General features: G+C 42.1%; 1 non-coding gene across 1 annotated transcript; it reads left to right on the plus strand.

The window, feature by feature from the left end:
* The first annotated feature begins 18,571 nt into the window (after nt 1-18,571).
* On the plus strand, nt 18,572-18,712 carry LOC142425261 (small nucleolar RNA SNORA48). The gene has a single exon (XR_012779610.1). It is a non-coding gene; the product is annotated as a small nucleolar RNA SNORA48 (small nucleolar RNA).
* The last annotated feature ends 657 nt before the right edge of the window (nt 18,713-19,369 follow it).

A 19,369-nucleotide genomic window follows, 5' to 3' on the forward strand; every position in this document is an offset into this window, starting at 1 on the left:
CCCCTGAGAGAGCCCTGGGTCTGTGCCCGGCGCTGAGATAGGACATGAGCAAAAGCTGCACCGCCGAGGGCCTAATGATTCGGAAGAGACACGCAGGATGAGGAGTAAGCCAGACAATGCTAGCTTTGAGTCTGTTATTGATCTATCTACGCGAATTCAATGCACTGGAGAATGTAAAAATAGTTTCGAGGCTTGGGATCATAATTTTTCATTGGATTTAAACACGTTCTAAGTGGATCGCATCACTCCACAGAATTATTTTCCAGCCGCAGAGATTTAGCACCCTTCATTAGCGAATGAAGGTGACAGAGTGAAGGTCCTGCTCTGATTTCAGGTCATGGTTAGCTGTTTTTCACTGTCCTTCTCCCACACTCCTGGGAAATTCAAGGCTTTGAAGTGCAAATATCAGAAGATGGTATTGGAACATAAAGATGAAGTGTTCATAAATACGATGCTGCAAATGACTGGTTTTCTTGGAGCTATGTTATAGATAGCTTCTGAAAAAGAGAATCATACTGACGAGCAACCTTTCACTCAGCCATTCCTTCTTAGGAATCTGTCCAAATACATTCATTGAATTTAGACCAAGGTACACTTATCAGGATATTCACTGCAAGGGTAAATAAATAGCTACATATCGAGCAAATGCCTTGAAATAATAATATTGCATACAATAAATTATTTGATAGCACTAGAATAATTGTTAATACTGGATGGCAACATCGTGCTCATGCAATAATAAAGGAAAAATCATGGAGCAGGATATGGGTAACTATTAGGGGGGCTGATTGATGTAAACTCTAAACCACAAAGTTGATCATATGAACTGTAAACTCTCACTTAATTTACAATAAGTACATTTAAAAAATGTATTAAACTGGAAACAAGGTATAAATTATAGGATCCCAATTTGAGAAAAAAGTATTTATGTCAGAAGTGTGGAGGATGAGTATTTTTTCTTCTACACAGGTTAACCTTTTATCATACGTCATCAAATCAAATGACACATTAAAATATTATGGAAATAAGAGTTTAAAAGGCCTGCTTTTCGTGGTACTAGCAAACTGTCTATGGCTTTTAAAAGGCTGCAAATAGATTACAAATTCTGAAACAAATTGATTTGAGAATTCTCCTGCTGGATCTTGGGAATGTCACCCAAGTCCTAGGACTTCCATTTTGTCTTTATCGAGAACCTAGCAGCAAATTCAAAACCAAAGCATGACACTTATTGTCCCAGTAGAAAACTACATGTGAAAAGAAAAAGAAAAATCAGTTTGTAAACTACAGTAATACTTTGGAAATGTTTTAATAGTTCCACATTAAAAGACAATTTCAGAACGAGTAACTCCGTTATAGTTAAATCTGACCTCTCTTGCTATAAATTGCTTTATTCTAATTAATTCCAAATGTTAGCTGCTAAATTAGATCGCTTGTGGATTACTTCCCAAGATATTTATCCTGTCCCATTTCTCCATATTGATCATTTTGCTGTTCGACTTCCCTTTGTCATATACAGAACACTGGAAATAAGCAGGATCATTCTTACTAAAACTCTTAATTAGTTAAAGGTTTCAGGGTTCTTTGTTTGTTGTTTTTTTTTTAGCAACTTACTTTTCTGTATTGGCTTTAAGACTATTTATCATTGCATCAATACATTCCTTTATAGATATTTCCAAGCATGCCTGAAATTTGCATAATTTAAAATATTCAACATCACATGAAATTCATGTAGCAACATATATAAAACTCTTTGGCTTGTAATATCCTCTTGGCAGCTGGTTTAGTACCTCATTTACTTACTTGGGGTTTAATTTTCACCAACCAGATTTTTTTAATTCCAAACAAATTCGTTGTAATCTATGTTAGATGCTCATTTAGCAGTATCTCTGAGAGGTGGGACTGACTTTCAACCTTGGCATTAAGAGAGCAATACATTAAATCAGGCTCTCTCTCTTCCTAAGGATGGGAACACAAGCTCAGCTGGGCCCCGTGGTCTTCAGCCCAGCTCTCGGCAGAAGCAGTGAATTCAGCCATAACTACAGCGGAGTCTGATCATTCTCCTGATGAAATTACACTGATCTAATTTGCACGCTGTGAAGACATTTGGCACTGGCTGGAGCTGAGCCTTGACATCTTCATTGGAACTAAAAGTACACGAAGAACTGACATTACGCTTCACATTCTCTTCTGCCAGGCTGTGGCATTTTGTCCGCTTTAAAGGCATTATTTCAAGAACATTTAATTTGGCTTGGATATGCCTGCCATTTTGCTGGGTGGAACACACAGAGCCAGGAAAGCTCAGCTATAATAAAGTTTGGCACCACTAGCCCACCATATACCTGCACCATCCTGTGCAATTTAATTGGCATTCAGTGGGTTGATAAATGGATTGGCTTAATGAGACAATATACTTGACATATGCAAGACTCTCCTGAGGAATAGGATTCATTTTTCCACTTCACACATCAACCTGCTACAGATACCAACAGTTACCCCCAGTAGCTGTTGCCATCGGCAAGGTTTTCTACTGGATTGACCAACAGCAGTCTTAACTTCCATCTCCCTCTCATCTCCCCCTGTATTAATCTAACTATGGTTTTAAAATTCCATTTATCATTTGCTTTTTCCCAGATACAAAGAACAAAGTACCCCTTACACACTTGACTTATGCAATTCTGTAGTGTTCTAGAACAAACAGCTAATGGCTCAAATGAATTCCTTTTACCTGCAGTAAAAACATGACAGTGCTATAAAATGATAAGACGTCATGAGATTGAAGCATAAATACTGACACCTGCAATCATATTAAGGAGTACTGTGCCATTCAATCTTCAAAAATGTTAGTTTAAAGAATGAATTAATTAAAACAACAAAGAGACACCATTTTCTCACTCGTCAGATTAGCAAAGATGAAAAAGAACCATAATGCTGGGTGTTGGCAGGGGATCCAGGAGACAGGCACCTCATGCTCTGCTGGTGGGATTCTAAATTAATACAACTTTTCTGGAAGGCAATTGGAAATACGGATCCAAAGCTTATAAGTGGGCATCGCCTTGCACCAAACACTTCCAATCCTGAAAATAGACCCCAAGGAAAGAAAGCTTGCCAAAAATGAATATTCAACAGTCACTGCCACATTGATACAAAAGGATAAACGTAGAACAATCTAGATGTTCAAAAAACAGAAGACTGACTAAATTATTATGGCCTACTCACATGCCCTGATTGTGCAAACAGTTAAGTCCTGGGAATGTGAGCCCACCCCATGGCTCGGAAGCTCTGCTTCCGCACAGATTGCAGCCTAGGAAACCTGAGGAGCACTCGCCTCTGTTACTTGGGGTTGCTCTGAGTTGGAATCCCTCGATGGCCCCCTACACCCACAGAGCACTATGTTGTTGTTAGGTGCCACCTGTGTATAGCGGAGCAAAATATTGCCCAGGCCTGCCCCATGCTCACCGTCGGTAGGTCTGAACCCATTGTTGTAGCCATGGGGTCAATTCATTTGTCACTCCCCTACTATGTTATCAAGCATGGTGTCTTTCCCCAAGGACTGGCCCAAAATACAGGAGTTGAAGACTAGCCATCTTCACTTCTAAGGAGCATGAGGACTGTACGTCACTAGAGAGCTCTGTTTCCTCTTCCGGTAGTCCATGGTACTTTCCATATTCTTAGCCAGCGCCACAAATCAAATGCGTCCATTCTTCTTCAGACTGAAAAAGTTGATAGAATTGTTCAACTTCTTGAGCACTAGTTTTAGTGGTTGGAGAATATATTTGAATAATAGTTTATTAGTTGGCTTTCCTTGTGTGCACTTAGATATTATCCTTTCGCAGGTAACGTTGACCGCCAAGATAGATCTTGAAATGCCCTTTAATGATGGCAGGCGGCACTGCCAATCCTCTTTAATCTGTCATTTCCTGCACGGTACAGCCTACGATTATGTGATTCCACCCAGTCGTTTCACTTTTTACAACTTCCCATTTTCCTACATTAACGCATCAGACATTCCATGTTCTGATTATTAATATTTACAGCTGTTCCTTCTCATTTTGAGTCGTGCCCCATCAGTAAAAGAAGGTCCCAAAGGCTTTGGTCCATCTACATCATTATGGTCCACTCTACTTTGAGAAGGCAGCTCTTCCTCAATATATTTTGAGTGTCTTCTTACCTGAGGGCCCCATCTTCCAGCACAGTATATGGCAATGTTCTCTTGTTATTCATAAAGTTTGCAGACAATCTGAGAACATTCCAGTGCCCTTCATAGGATTTTTCAGGGCCTAACCCCTCCAAAGTGGACAGCCTATTCCCTCTTCTTTGTCCATTCTTATTCAGGAAGCTCCACAGATTCCGCGTCACACTGGGGGACTCTGCTGGTAGTTGAAATACCAGTAACATAGCTTCCAGGGTCACAGCAACACTCAAGCCATCACAGTATGACCAATTGACAAGTGGTAGACAGAATACACTCATTAAAATGACAAGTGGAACTCTTTGTTAGGGGGCAAAAAAATCTGACGTTAAAGTTCATTATGATTTCTTTGTTAAAATAATGTGTACAAAATGTATTTATACTCGAACTGAAATATTTAAAAGAAAACATCAAAACAGTGGTAATAACTGTTTATGAGGTAGAACTAAATAGAACATTTTAATATTTTTTACTTATGCTCATCTTGGTTTTAAACTAATAAATTTATTTAAAAGTTTTAATTAATGACATTTTAAAATTTCTTAGGGAAATTATTTTTGAGAACAATGTGATTTTGTGACATTATTTTAGTGTGCATACATAAATCTTTTCTCTGTAGTTTAATTATTTTTATGGATGTAGGTCATCCATAAAAATTCAATTGAATTGCTATCCTCGAGGGTGGTTCATTTTAGACTATGGTTTATAGAACATAATTGACATTGGGAAGATTTCCAGAGTTTTCACCTCCTAATCACAATCCCAGAAGCCCTGGCAGTGTAATGGTTGCATGATGAGCTGCAACACTCGAGGTCTGAAGTTCGAAACCACCTCAAGGGGAAAAGACCGGGCTTTCTACTCCAGTGAATAGTTACCGTCTTGGATCCTCGGGGGCAGTTCTACTCTGTACTCGATGGCAGTGAGTGAATCAAAATTCTCGGAGCTCTGGCAGTGTAGTGGGTTTACACGTTGGGCTGCTAACTGAAAAGTCAGCATTTCAAATACACCAGCTGCTTCATATAAGATGGGCCTTTCTGCCTTCATATAAGATGTCCAGTTTGGAAAACCAAAGGGGCAATTCTACTTTGTCCTTTAGGATCTCTATGAGTCAGAATCAATTGGATGGCTGTGCGTGGGTGAGTAAGCCAGCATTCTTACTAAATAGGAACTGCTTGGCTTATTTGAAAATTTTAAATCCTAGAACATGATTTAAAACTATATCCATGTAAGGATTCAGCCACATGAAAAGGCTATTTCAATTTTCAAAAACTTCATGGAGACTATACTGTGCCTGGGCAATAGGGAGGAGATGTTATCTGAATTCAAGTCTAACTATTCCTAAAATAGGAAAGGAATGAAAATTGGAATGGGACAAAAATGCTTGAAGGGGGATCCTCGTCTGGAAGCCAAAGTGCCCCTGCATGACCAATTTATGGGCTTGGTCAGTGTTTCCACCAGGCAGGAGACTGTGCCATGTGCGCAGCGTCCAGGCCAGCTGCACCGCTCGGTGCGCCTCTGGACCCTGCACCTCAACAAGGACCTGCCTCTGGCTTCCTGCCTGCACCTGAGTCTGGGATCCCGCCCACCAGCCCCTGCTCCTCACCTCAACTAGATGCCAGATTGAAGCTTTCCGTTCTGTTCCGAAGGAAGGTCCAACATGCAAATAAGCCCAAGGAAATGAAAAAAGGAAACGGCGTGTGACAGTTTCTAATTACTGCATAAAAGCAACATATGGAAACTTCATTGTCCACTTCATGCCCCAAACACGGGCAGTGAGGCTCTCTTCTTTACGCACGGCATCGCTCGGGCACTGGCGTCTGACGGGCGTCAGTAAAGAAGGGAAAATAAGCCAACCAAACTATTTAATAGAATATCACTGCTGCGTCTTTTTAATTCAAATTCATCGGGAGACTTTTCATAACCTTGTTCTATTTTTTGAGTTCTCTGACTGCCTTCTACTAACTCAGGGCTCAGCAAACTTTAAAGACCCGAGAGCCAGCCCTGTCCTTCACAATTTAAAAATGAGTCAAGACCCACAAATATGTATTTTGCAAATGAAATGACCAATATTTGAACAATATCCTTTACATTGCCTTTTCAACTTTTTTTCAGAGCCATGTCCGAATACCAAAAGCACCTCTTAGGATTCATGGGCTGTCGTCACCTGACCCCTGTACTAGTTACTTGTGTCCCCAAGAATTGTTCACAGCCTAGACTGAAGTTCCTCCAAAGTTGACATTAATTATGAGTGCCTGAAGGGGTAGGTAATCATGAGAGGCCGAGGGAGTGATTTCAGTACAAAAGGCTCCTCAAATGTTCTCACCAGGAGGTAGGAAAAGAAACATCAAGCAGACAATGGGGATCAAGCCTATGATGAAAAGACAAAGGAGAAAACAAATGTCTGCAGAGAGATGCATTCAGGTAGACAGAGGAGGACTAGATCAAAGGCTACAAGACCTGGACTCAGACCCTGGTTTGCCACAGTATTCTTGTGTGGGACTTACTAGGCAAGCCCTTCGTTTCCATCACCTTTCCTCTCGCCTGCCTCGTCAGAGTGCATGGGCGGAAAGAGCCCCTGTGGTGTTTTCGGTGTGCTCCTAAACTCTGGTTCCCAACGTTAGCTTTAGCTGCTAACCTGGGAGTCAAGTACAGACGCTGAGGTGAGAGTGAAGAAGCAAAGCCTACATCAAGCGCACGGTTTCTAAAAGCAAGACCTTTCCCATTTCTCCTCTCATCCCCTGGCCACAGAAGCAGAGTCAGTTAATGAGTCAGAAAAAAGCTGGTTACCAGATGTCCTGGCTTATTAACACGCACATTGCCTTCTGTAATGGCATTCACTGAGCAAGCTGTGTAGCACTGAGAGATGGCAAAGGGAAAGTTCTCGCAGATGAGCATCATGGTGTGGGTGTGCTTTGGTGAATTTTGGGAATGGTGGTGGTGTACGTTCCTGGAAGCTGTGGCCGGGCGTTTTACCTGCTGGGGCCTTACAAAGAGCCCTTTCTCCAAGGTCATAGGATATGGCTGAGCCTCACTCAGTGCTTCCTCCCGCCTCTAATCTGTGTAAAATCGTCGGCATGACCTCCTACGTACAGAAAGACAGACAGCGATAATAAACTCCAGAGCAATGCAAAGGGAAAGCCAATTCCATTTGATTGGTTTTCACCACGGCTAATTTTAAAGCCACCCATTGTTCAGCTCTGCAGTCTAATTTTATGTTAATATCCTGAAAGTTGTCAAATCTTGGCAAAACCTATGCATAAATTACACAGAAAGTAGTTCACAGGAGGGGAAAGTAATGACTGTCAGGGTTAGCCAAGCCCATTAATAGTCTGACAAGCAATAACCCGGGAGCCCTGGTCAACTGCTGCAGACATCTGTGAAACTTTTGCAATTAATATCATTTTTCCTTTTTTTTGCTGGAAGCGGTATCAGCTGTGAAATAACACACAACTATCAGCTGATCACTCCCAGCTCTGCCAACAAAGGCTGGGTTTATCACCTCCCTTGGCTGACCAGTGCTCAGCTTTTGAATAAGGAGCCCGTTGCCAGGACACAAAGAGTGTCCCTCATGAGAAGATAAGTAGCGATGGTGTGCGGCTACTCAAGCAAGAATCAGATGGAAGTCTTGTCTCCGGGGTGTTTCTGATTTTTCCTCCTGAAGTTGGGAAGAAATCCAGACATGGAGACTTCAAATCCGCATTTAAAGCTCGACTCTACTCCCACCCTTAGGACTAGAATATGTCATTGTACCTTTCCTGATTAAATTTTTTTTCATGTCAATTCAATAGATTTGGGAGAAAACTTTAAAGTAAAAGAAACTGCTTCTCTGACCCATCAATGCATGAACCCTGCTGATGGATGAACATTTTGAATACCACTGTATGTCTGGTTTTTGTATAATGTACACATAAGGCATCTATTGCTCATATTTCCTAGAGAATTATCTGATTTTCCAAGAGATTCCTAGTCAATCTACTCCCACAACAATACTAGTTATATATCTAGCCTGGTGCTTGACACTGAGTTGATTCTCCAAAATGTTTGTAGACGGAAGGGCTGAGAAGATGGATGGGCAGATGTTAGCAGGATATGCTCCTGTGATAGCCCCGTTATTTAGCTCCATTTGTTGATTTGGTGCAGACGTTCTTGCTGCTGAGAATCACTGGCTTGTTGTAAACAATGTGATGTACAGGAATGTGTCTATATCTGCTTGTGCTTTGGCTCTTTAAAATAAATTTTTAAGGATATATACCTAGCACAAAGGCATTGCTGGGTCATATGGTATTTCGGTATGGACCATAACCAGCTATGGATATTCTAGGGAAGAATGGAAATTCTAGAACATTTACTTGTATTCATGTGGAACCTGTGTACAGATCAAGAGGCAAGTCGTGGAACAGAACAAGAGAACACTACATGGCTTAAAATCAAGATAGGTGTGTGTGTCACGGTTGTATCTTCTCACCATAGTTATTCAACCTGTATGCCGAGCAAAAAATAAGAGAAAAACTGTATTTTAGGAAGAAAAATGTGGCATCAGGATTTGAGGACGGTGTGTTGAAAAACTGCGATATGCAGATGACACAAACTTGCTTCCTAAAATTGAGGAGGACTTGAGGCACTTGTTGCTGATCAAGGATTGTAGCCTTCAGTAGAGATGACAACTCAATGTAGAGAAACCACAGTCTATATGAGTGGGCCCCAAGGTCACATCATGATAAATGGCGAAAGGTTGAAGTTGCCAAGAACTTTGTCTTGCTTAGATCCACAATCAATGCTATTGGAAGCAGCAGTCCCAAACCCCAAAATTTGTTGCATTAGAAAAATCTGCCAGCAAGAACTCTTTGGAGTATTGAAAAGCAAGGATATTGCTTTGAGGTCTAAAGTGTGTTTGATCCAAGCCATGATATTTTCCATTGTTTCATATACATGTGAAAATTGGACATTAAATAAGGAAGACTGGAGTAAAATTGATGCAGTGGAATGATGGTGCTGGCAAAGAACATCGGAAGTACCATGGACTGCCAACGGACAACAAATCTTTCCTGGAAGTAGCACAGATAGCCGGTGCAGTCTTTCGAAACAAGGACAGTGAGACTTCATCTCAAGTACTTTGGACAAGTTTTCAGGAGAGACCAGCCCCTGGAAAATGACATTATACTTGATAAGGTCGAGGAATACTGAAAAAAGAAGAATGCCTTTCATAAGATGGGTTGGCACAGTGGCTGAAAGAATGAGTTAAAACAGTACGACTATTTTGAGGGTGTCCCAGGACCAGGCAGTGTTTCATCCTGTTGTACACAGGGTCGCTATGAGCTGGAACTCACTCCGTGGTACCTAACAACAAACAGTAATGGCTTTCCTATCCCCAGGTGTTTGAGGAAGCACTACATCACGTTCCACAGTGGTTTCACATTTGCACAGATATGCCAGCAGTGTATGAGCAGTGTACCAATCTCTCCACACCCTCTCCAGGATTTACAAAAAGATGGAAACTACCTAAAAGGTTGTCTGTGGAAAAAAGATCAATACATTGTGGTATATACACAATGGGATACTATGCATTACTGGAAACAAAAACAAAACAGAAACTGATGAAGCCATGAAGCACATCATGGCATGGATGAACTTGGAGAACATTATGCTGCATGAAGGCAAATATTGAGACCACTGTTCTCAATGAAAAACCAAGATGATAGTTTTCATACCCAAAGGAACAGTTTGTTTGTCATGGCAGGGCTCCTCAAACTCTTTAAACAGGGGGCCAGTTCACTGTCCCTCAGACCAGTCGGAGGGCTAGACTATAGTTGTTGTTTTTTTATAACTATGAACAAATTCCTATGCACACTGCACTTATCTTATTTTGAAGTAAAAAAAAACCAACGGGCAAAAACACCCCATGGGCTGGATAAATGTCCTCAGTGGGCTGCATGTGGCCCGCGGGCCATAGTTTGAGGACCCCTGTGATGGGGGAAGGCGAAGCAGTCGGCTCAAAGGTAATCAGGCATCAATTTGAGTGAAGGGGAAGGTACTAATCTACAAGAACAGAGAAATCAAAGTGGGGAAGACAAGCTCTTGAAAGGTTCAGTAAGCAGTTTGAGTTGTTGATTACAAAATGGATGGTCTGAAATGTGAAGCCCCACCTAATTCACAATAATATATATATTTTTGAAAATCACTGGCAGGCTATATGATTTACTCAGAGAAAGCGTACAAGAGAGTGCTCTTCTTGAAACTTACATCAGTTAACCTGACGGCCTGCTTTACAGATTCTGTTGGAAAACACACTGTCTCGGAGCTCTGGATCTGTTTCAGGGCTTGTGTTCAGAAGTGGGAATAAGGAGATGTAGAAAATACACTCTGCTACCACAGAACGCACAACACGGTGAGGGAACTAGCCACGTGGAGAGGTAATATCACCACACTATGTTTTAACAGACTTCAGGGAACAGCATACTCTGTTGGAGAAGAGACGCTCAAGGTGGGTTTTGGTAAAATAACAATAACAAAAAATGGCTTGGTAGAAAGAGGAAGGGAAAGCTTTCATGGCCAGGGTCTCTGCGTGCAGCGGTATGGAGTCATAAAATAGCGGGGACTCTAGAAAAGAGTGAGCTGCTTAGAGGCTAGAAGCAAAGGGCACAGGCAAACGTAATAGGAGGTGAGGCTGCCAAGATAAACTAGAGTCAGCTCAGAGTGACGGGGGAGCATTCCCGTTCTCGCATCGCAGGCAATTAGGGACTAGTGGAAGTTGTTAGGCAGAGAAATCTCGCTATTGGTGTCGGCTAGGAGGGAGGGAAGGAGGAGAGCACCGTGATAAGAAGGCCAATGCCAAGTATTCGGCTAGCTCCAAAGAGAGGTGATGAGAATGGAAAATAAGCACCAGACTTGGAAGACATCACCAAGGAGACCTGTCAGGAAAGCGGCTGACGGACCACATACGGGGGCAAAACCGAACCGATCGAAGACGACGCTGAGCTTTGAGTAAATGATGAAGATTTTAGTTTAAAGGGAGGGACACGGAAAAGCAACTGGATTCGGGTTGGAAGTAGGAGTCATGGGCTTCAAGGACAGAGGGAAAGACAATGAGAAACATTTCCAGAATTCAGTCGTGGGGGAAGGGGGGGAGCCTCTCTACACCATACTATTTCCAACTATCACTGAATGCAAGCAGAAATCACAGTGAAAAATAAAACAAAACTCGAACAGATGCTTGTCAGAGTCAAATGCAACTTGAAAGGCTCCCTTTCAAGAAGAAATAATTATGAGAAATAATAATGAAGCTATACAGTCATAAGTCAATTGAATGAATTTAAAGAAAACGAGCTTATTGGGAGCCAGTTATCTACAGCCTGTGACTTTCGGTGGTTCTGACCATATTGGCACAGGGAATGTGCATCCCGGCCCATTTCTTCTTCCTTCCCGAAGCATCATCATAACATTGACCAAATGAAAACGGTCTTCCTAAAATGCCCCTCGCCGCCACAAAAGGGCATAATCCTCAGCCGTACAGAGCAGAACATCATCTGGACGAATCTAGAAAGCAGCAGGCTGCAGTGACCACCTCCAGGCACTGTGGCGCACATCTGTTTTAGAAACAGTGACCCAGTCGGTCACCTCACACAGAAAACTTTCCGACACTCCAGGCCATACTTTATTTAGACTGTAGATTTTAAAAAAATAGAAATCTTTAGAAAAGAACGTGCAGAACCTTAATTCCACTTAGTGAGACTCTTTGCAGCACACTATTCATTTTCTCCTGTGTCTCCAGTCGCCGACACTGGCCTTGCTGCCTGAGCCCCTGTCTGAGCACGGTCTCTCAGACGCTCATCGCTTCTGTGCGGAACTCGGACTCACGCAGCTGTCTCTCTACGGTCTGGTTAATAGTGCTGGTGCTCTGGCTTTTGTAAACCCCCTTGGTCAGTTCAGGAATGTGGCTTTCCTGATTAAAAAAGTTTCATTAGGTCCAGTTAATATTCAAAGGGTTCTAAGTTTGTATTATTCAAATTTCAAGCTCCATTTTTCAGCTTCATTTTTAATTCAATTTCAGCTTGATTTTGATGGACTCCACAGGACTCATAAGTATAGGGAGTTAGATGTTATAGAACCCAGTTAATATTCCATCTGTCTCAAAGACTGATAATATTGATCCTCACTGAATTTCGAGACCTCAAATGTTAGGTTAGAATACAGTGGAATTTTGAAGAGCTTGTGAAATCTGTAAACCAATAGATAAATTCCTAGAGAGTTTTTACTTTATGGACTTTGGTTGAAAGAAATTCTAGGGCGTTAAATTTGCTCCCCTTTAAAAGGTAGGTCAGACAAGGAAGTGGGGCCCCAGAAGTAAAAGTGGTGAGGGAGATGGCGAACAGCCTGGCATCAAAGAAGTGCAGCGTGGTGGTGCTTGAGAGGCAAAGGGAGCCTGTCTTCCACAGAGACCTTTGACTTTTGAACTATCAATGCCTTCATTCTCCAGGACTCTCTTTCATATGAATTGTTCCTTTGTTGATGTTTGCCCACAGCCTCGTTTTCATTGTAGGATAATGTGATATAAACACACACACAAAAGATATAGATACAGATATAGATAGATAAATGTAGATATAGATCTTTCTCATCTTTGGCGTCTCAGATTCAAGTACTCCTAATGATTCTTCCAAGTTCTTTGTGGAACAAGGTGAATAATATTTTATTTTTCATTTCACTCAAATTCACAGTTGTAGTTCTAATTATGACAACGTAGAGTACAAGGAATGGCTGTAATATTTTCCACCACCGTTATGGCAAGAGGTAGCTAGGAGTACTGCCATCAGTTTTAGATTCTGCATCCATCACTTCCTAATCCTTACGTAATTATTAATTTGACATTAGAAGTAACAGATTTAAAAATGTGAATGGATCCTGGCTCAAAAGTTAATTTGCAGTTGCTTACATGGGCTCCAAAGAAATAGCGAAACTTAAAAGTTTTCTTTCTAATTGTGATTACTAGATGTCATTGGGTCAACTCTGACACATAGCGATCCTATAAACAAGAGAATGAGACACCACCATCCTCACAATCATTATAGTTGAGCCCATTGCTTGATTAAATACTCACTGCTTTTTAAAAATTCCCATTACTTTAGATCAGAATTCTGTTTCTAGATGACATGTATGTGTGACTGATAATGAAACAACATTTTGGTTGGATTAAAAATATTGCTTACTTTTAAGTTTTTTAAAAAATAATGATGATAACAGAAAATTAAGGTAAGTTCTATTTTTAATAAATATTTAGGGGGAATCATTATGTAAGGTATTTTCTAAATACCTAAATGTCACTCAGGAGCTCTGGTAGCATAGTGTTTATTCATTGTTCTGCTAATCGCAAGGTCTGCCCCTATGAAAATGTACAATCTCCGAAACCCTGCATGGGGTTACTATGAGTCAGAATTGGCTCGATGGCCATGAGTTTATGGTTTCGAGTCTTAATGTTGGTAGCTAATATCTAATGCTTATACTGACCTAAAGCTTCTTTCTTCCTTAAGTCTTAGAGTAACATTTACTATGTGAAAATGCAACCTCCCAAATTATCCCGAATTTGGCAAACTGTGGATTCCTCTCTGGCCTCATCAAAACAGAACATATTCTGGATAAGTCCAGAAACATGTGATTCTTCTGTTAATGTGTAGTCTAAAGTCTATGAATACTTTCAAGAAGCTGACTACACAATTGTGTGAATAAATGCATTCTTTTGAAAAAGTTATTAATCACTTTTTCTCTTTGGGATGAATGGGCTGATTTAGAAGTTGGCAAGGATCAATAAGGCCAAAGGCTCTGAGCTCTGTAGATAAAGGAGCCACTATGGTGTGGTTAGAGGGCACAAAGGGGTCATTGATTTATGAAGTATATAATCTTCTGGTTCGCTGCTGTGTGTCCTATAATATAGACGTTCCCCTGTAACTCTTTTATTCCTGGATCATTTAAACCAGTCAAAGAGGGAGGTGCAAAGGGGGACCCCGAGGCCCACATTTGGCCCCATAAACAGCATTTCATGGGTATCTGCTCAGGTCGACTCCTCACTGTCTTATCAGAAGTAAGACTGCCACAGACCATCTAATAGCCACTCTCCTTTCCTTCCTCGGGAAAACTATTTTCTTTGGGATAGAAATGCAACCACAGCCTAAAGATTGCAGTTTTCTCCTTCCTCTATAGTTAGATATAGCTGTATGATTAGGTTCTGGCTCATGAGATGAAAGAGACTTCTGGGTAGGCTGCATAAAGGGGACTGAGTCAGCAGGGATATTTAACTTTGGGGTCTTTATTTCTTTCTTCCAATGCATGGATTACAGATGTGATGAGCGGAGCTCTGGCTGCCATCTGGAATTATGAGGTAACTTTGAGCATTGACTGGGAGCCAAAGAAAATAAAAGGATGGTGAATCACGGAATCCCTGATGACTGTGTGGCTGTCACACTTGCATGGAATGCCTGGCTTTAGATTTCTCCTTGATGAGAGAGGGATGAACTTTAATATTTTTTAAGCCACCATATTGCTGGTTTGTTTATTGCATAAATCTAATCCAATGTGCTCAGTCCTTTTTCTAGGCTTATTTTGTTTCAGTACACTAGCTCCACTGCCCTGCCGTACGTGCATATTGCTCAGCCCAAATCTGGGAGCAGGCGCTCCTATGATCTCCATTTACATGACAAATAAGGAAACAGGGCTGAGGGAGACGCTTTGAAGGAGTTGAACTGAGTTTAGAATTAAAACTTGATCCTAAGTAGTTGGATTTAGAATTAACCCAAGACCCTCATGTTTGGGTTTAACAGCTCAGTTATGCCTCCCAGTGAGGGGGCTTTCATTTGCTGAGCATTTGCTTTCCTCAGGACAGTACCTTTTCAGCTTTAATTCAGTCCCATTGAAACCCCTTCAAATAAAATGGAAACTCCACAGATTGAACTGTGTATGTATTGATCTTTAGCCCTATTTCAACAGAGTGAATTTAGTCATAGGACCCAGCTTAGCAAATTGGGCTCTCGGGCTCCACACGGCTAGCATTAGTGGGTGAACGGAACAGACATGGCTCAGAGGCAGTCCTCAGCTACATCGACAACAGCCTATCGCCTGGGAAAACTCACCGACAACCAAGCATTTACGTCCTAGGCCTCTATTCAGGGAGTATAGATACTACTACCTAAAGCAACCCTGGGGGACTCTATGGAGACTATTAAAGAAGAAAATGATTGAGCTGTATTTAATCTTCTCGTTTTAATGGTGAAACTCCATCTCACAAACTTTAGACATGTTATCAGGCAAGCTGGGACCCTGGAGGAGGCCCTCCCACTGGTGAAGTCGAGGGGCAGAGCGGCCACAGTGGGCTCAACTCTAGCATTAACGGCGAAGAGGGTGCAGGACCAGGCAGCGCTGGGTTCTCTTACATAGAGGGCTGCTTAAGGTCGAAACCCACTTGACAGTCCCTAACAATAACAACAAGTATAAAGTGGGAAGGGGAAACTTTCTTATTATTTTACTGATGAGAACAGAATAGACATTGCAATAGGAAGGGATAAGACAGTCTCCCATTGTTGATTTCCCTTTCAGTTGCTGCTATTTATTTTGCATAAGCATATGTCAATATACATAGGATAATAGACCATTAAGATCATGTAAGGGCTTTCACCGGTGAGAATGTGCTAGGTTGTGCAGAGAATAAAAGTGCGTGGGAACTCTCCAAATACAGAGGCCCATAACATCGAAGGCTGATTCCTCATTCATACGTCACGGCCATCCTGGGTCACTGGGAGGGTCCGGTGAGTGTTATCCTGCTCGGGACGCCAGCTGATGAAGGACTTTCTCTCTGGAAGAGTGCTACTCTGTGGCAGAGGGCAGGCAGCACTGGTGAAACTGTGTTTTTATTCTAAATCTTTTGCTCAGAATTGATCCATGCCATGTCTGTTTACTTTTCATTAGCCAAAGCATCTCCCGACCAAACTAACATCAGAAGGGTGGGAAAAGATGCTTGTCACACGCGGGGGACGCTAGTAAAAGACAGCGAATCCTTCGACAGCAACTACAACCATCTAACACAGCCAAGGAGAAACCAGTCTCTGGACAAGAACATCATGTTTGGTAATGTAGAGAGCGAACATAAAAGAGAAAGCCCCCCAAGAAGATGGATTGATACAGAGGCTTCAACCATAGTCCAATCTAATGACCGTGTTGAGAATGGTGGCCAGTCGGCCGGTTTCATGTTGCAGTACGTTGTCAATAGCAGCGAGGAACCAATGTGATGACATCACACAGTAGCAACAACAGCCTTAAGGGAAAACACGCAGATTGCAGAAGCCACAGGGAAGTACTTCTCCTTCCTCCCATTGCCCAGATGTGCTCTGACACCTGTTTTCTTTACCTAGAAGCTCTCCTGCTCCTCCTCTTGACGGGGGTAGTGCTTCTTACACAACTCCCACGTCTCAGCCTTGATGGCGTTTCTCCTTGGAGGCCGTGACTCTCCTCGTGGCATGCCTTTCCTGGAGGGCTACCCAGTAGAGAATCTCCCCATCACTTCTTCACTCACAGAAGAACTACTGCCTTTTCTTTCTTTGGGGGGCTTGTCTACTTCTAGAAGGAAGTTTATTGAAGACAAAGAGTATGTCTACTTCATCTAACATGAATCTGTCACACAGAAATCAGAAAATGAGTACTATTAAATAAACATTTCTGAGGCAGTTTCTTGTATTCACTTGCTGTTGCAGTGCAAGGAAATACGGTGTGACAATGTTGACATTGCTGAAGCTTCTTTGCCACTGAAAGTGAACCATCTGGAATAGTCAACCCAGTGAGATTCCTTGGACTCGAGTCCACGTCTGCAAGCGCGTAAGGAAGCCCCAAGCGAGAGTTCATAAAGGGGAGGAATCAGTGGTAGGAATTCAGAGCAGCCACCTCTCCCTGTGGATGGTTGAGACATGCTTCATATAACCAAGACCTTGAAGTTAATCAAAGGAAAAGTATCCCAGACTTATAACTCGACAAATTAAAAGAACTGCTCTTTCTGCTTTTCCTGCATTGGGTACTGGTTCTGAGTTGGCCTGTCATGGTGTCCTGGTTCTGAGTTGGCCTGTCATGGTGTACTGGTACTGAGTTGGCCTGTCATGGTGTACTGGTTCTGAGTTGGCCTGTCATGGTGTCCTGGTTCTGAGTTGGCCTGTCATGGTGTCCTGGTTCTGAGTTGGCCTGTCATGGTGTCCTGGTTCTGAGTTGGCCTGTCATGGTGTCCTGGTTCTGAGTTGGCCTGTTGGAAAGGTCAGCAGTTCAAAACTCCCAGCTGGGATGCAGGACAGAAATGAAGCTTTCTACTCTTATAAAGAGTTTCAGTTTCAAAACCCTGCAGGGGCCATGCTCCCCTCTCCTGTGGGGTCTCCAGGAGTCAGAATTGACTCAATGACCCCCACTTTGATTTTCTTCTTTATATAAAAAATGTATGTTTAAGTCATACTGCTACACTGGCATCCAATGAACTGAATGTTTTATGTGTGTTTAATCATGGCGATGCTGTGGTATAGGCATTGGTCTCAGACCAAGAGGTCAGTGGCCCCACCAGGTGCTCCGCAGGTGAAGGAGGAGGCTCTCTTCACGTACAGCTTTACGTACACAGTCACAATTGCACTCAGTCTTACGGAATCACTGAGAGCTGGAACGATTGGATGGCAGTGGGTAATGAGTCTTTAACTTTGTAGTCAAAACATATTTGTGTGTTTATTCAATCCATCCATCTATCTATGTGTTTTGGAACTAGCAAATATCACCCACCCACCTGTAAGAATATTTCTTTGTATGCAATTAGCACATTTCAAAGAATAGGGAAAGGGAAGGTGCCCAGGTGGCTCAGAGCCTTGAGTGTCCGGCTGCTAACCATAAAGGCTCGTGGGTTCCAGCTCCCTCGGTGGTTCTAAACACTCTATGGGGCATTCTTACTCTGTCGTGTTTGGTCCCTATAGTTGAAATGGACTCTGTCACCTAGCAACAACAACGATCAGAACAAGCCCAAGAGAAACAAGAGGAAGACAGCTAGATTATTCCAGACAGTGTCTTAACAGCTGACTAGAGCAGAAAGTTCTACTAGAGGAAGATGGGGCTTTCAACACCCAGAAAGAGTGACAGCTCCAGGAACCAAGAGCAACTCTACCTTGTCCTATGAGTTGGCAGTGTGGTTGAGCTTTTTGTTGGTTTTGAGGGGAGAAAGTATTGATACAATAGAAGACTGTTATCCACAGCTCTTTGATCCACTTATGATACCTTAGACCGGTATTTCTGTACCCTAGCTCCATAGCAGCTCACCTGGAAAACTTTTAAAATGTCTGCCCTGGGGTGAGGCTTAGACAACAGAACTTAAAAAAAAAAAATTTCTAACCCTGGCTATGGGCAAAGAGACACCTGATTGGTGGTGGTGCTCTTATATCAGCCAGGGACAGAGCCAACTTGTCCTTTGTTCATCCTAGCTTGATGCCTGGATTGTGGCCAGAGCTGTTTCATGCCTAGGGCACATTAAAAAAAAAATTTTCTAAAGTGAGTCTAATGTTTCACAAGAGTTGAGAAATGCTGATGTAAGCAGGCAGGCATTGTATGTTACTGCACTCTTAATCATTTTTATTATTATTTTAACAAGCTTTCATCTAGCAATAGCCAGGTCTGAATCCCAACTGACCCGTATGCAGATAAAGTCAAACCAGAGAAAATGTTTCTCGGATAGCAACTTAAAATGGCCTGCTGACAGGTTTAGCTCCAAGAGGCTAACCATTTCTGGCAACAGGATTTTAAAAGGGAGAGGGATATGATAAGGAAGTCCTTAAAACTAGGTTATGGTTGGTACCTTTCACCTGAAAGACGAAGGTCACTCTTCATTGTCTGTGGTTCCGTGGAGACAAAGACATTGCCAACATCCTGGGTAGTGGGTAACTTCTTCATGAGGATTTGAGAAACAGAAATTGTGAAGAAAAAATGTTAAGACCATGAGAAGATGTGTAACAAATGCATGTTTTAGATGGTGTTTCCTCCTCTTTCTACATATACCACTCAATATAAACTATATAGTGACAATCTTTTCCCTGGAAATAAGTATTTCTTTTGCTCAGCAATTCTCTACACGATGTTTCATCACAATGCCAACTGTCCAAATGTTTTAAAAATCCAAGTGTTCTGTTTTCT

Source organism: Tenrec ecaudatus, chromosome 13, assembly GCF_050624435.1.
Source record: "Tenrec ecaudatus isolate mTenEca1 chromosome 13, mTenEca1.hap1, whole genome shotgun sequence".
Taxonomy (NCBI): Eukaryota; Metazoa; Chordata; class Mammalia; order Afrosoricida; family Tenrecidae; genus Tenrec; species Tenrec ecaudatus.